The sequence below is a fragment of the Sinocyclocheilus rhinocerous genome, unplaced genomic scaffold, assembly GCF_001515625.1.
Source record: "Sinocyclocheilus rhinocerous isolate Xijiao unplaced genomic scaffold, SAMN03320098_v1.1 scaffold1697, whole genome shotgun sequence".
In the NCBI taxonomy this organism is placed as follows: Eukaryota; Metazoa; Chordata; class Actinopteri; order Cypriniformes; family Cyprinidae; genus Sinocyclocheilus; species Sinocyclocheilus rhinocerous.
In genome coordinates this window covers 626,817-627,917 of record NW_015629509.1, presented here as the reverse complement: position 1 = coordinate 627,917, position 1,101 = coordinate 626,817, and the positions used below count along the sequence as shown (strand labels likewise).

Below are 1,101 nucleotides of genomic sequence, written 5' to 3'. Positions count from 1 at the left end.
TTTTTGCAAGCCGACCCGAAGCCGGGGCCTCTCAGTGCTTCTACCCGTTTGAGGTGAGAACACAGGAGGATACCGGCTTCACACAAAGGCTATAGAATCTAGCGAACATGTTGGGGGTCGCCAAGCCCACAGCTCTACAAATATCTGTCAGCGAGGCACCACAAGCCAGTGCCCAGGACTATCCAGTGGGCCATCCTCTGCTTAGAGACGGCCTTCCCCTTCTGCTGGCCTCCATAACAGACAAAGAGCTGGTCTGAGGTTTTAAAGCTTTGTGTCCGGTCTACATACTATCTCAAGGCTTGGACGGGACAAAGCAAAGCTAGGGCTGGGATATTTAAAAATGTTATATTTTTGTATTATATGAAATTATAATATAATTATACATTTTTAATACCTTTAAATTAAATGTTTATAATTATGTTAATATTTTTTATAATTACAATACAACATTATTTATATGTTTTTTATAATTACAATACAGTATATATTTTAAAATAATTTTATAAAGAATATCTATTATGACCAGGGCTGTCAATGTTAATGCATTAACGCATGCAATTAATTTGACAATCCTTAACGCGTTAAAATAATTTTACGCAATTAACGCAAAATTACTGAAGCACAATTTCTATTCTAACCCTTTAACCCAATTTTGCTTCTCTGCTTGCGATCATGTGTGTGTGCGTGTGTTATTTATATGTATTCATTTACTTACTGATTTGTTTATTTTAATTTCCATGCTGTTCCACAAGATTATATGACCTGAAGTTAATAAAACACACAGTTTGAAAGTGCAAATGTGCTCATGTTCACCTCATGGTGTGGAAAATGGGCCGTGCTGCTACCAAACCCAGTATAATGTATGCCGGCAAGATGTCCATATTTCACATTATAGTGCACAAACTGTTTTATCTTGTAGCAAAAGCCCTGCAGATAAGCTGTTCACCGATTTCAACACTCCACCAACCTCCATTCCATCTGTCTGCTCTATTAGAGCTTCTGACCAGTGTACACACACACAAACAAACGTGCACATGTATTCATATGCACTCCCACACACCTTTAACGGGGGGGGGGTAGTCTGTCTGTGCCACACAGCCG

At 39.0% G+C, this 1,101-nt stretch overlaps 1 protein-coding gene across 1 annotated transcript in view; it reads right to left on the bottom strand.

The window, feature by feature from the left end:
* Window positions 1-1,101, bottom strand: part of LOC107739013 (dihydropyrimidine dehydrogenase [NADP(+)]-like) — a 202,235-nt gene that overhangs the window by 42,460 nt on the left and 158,674 nt on the right.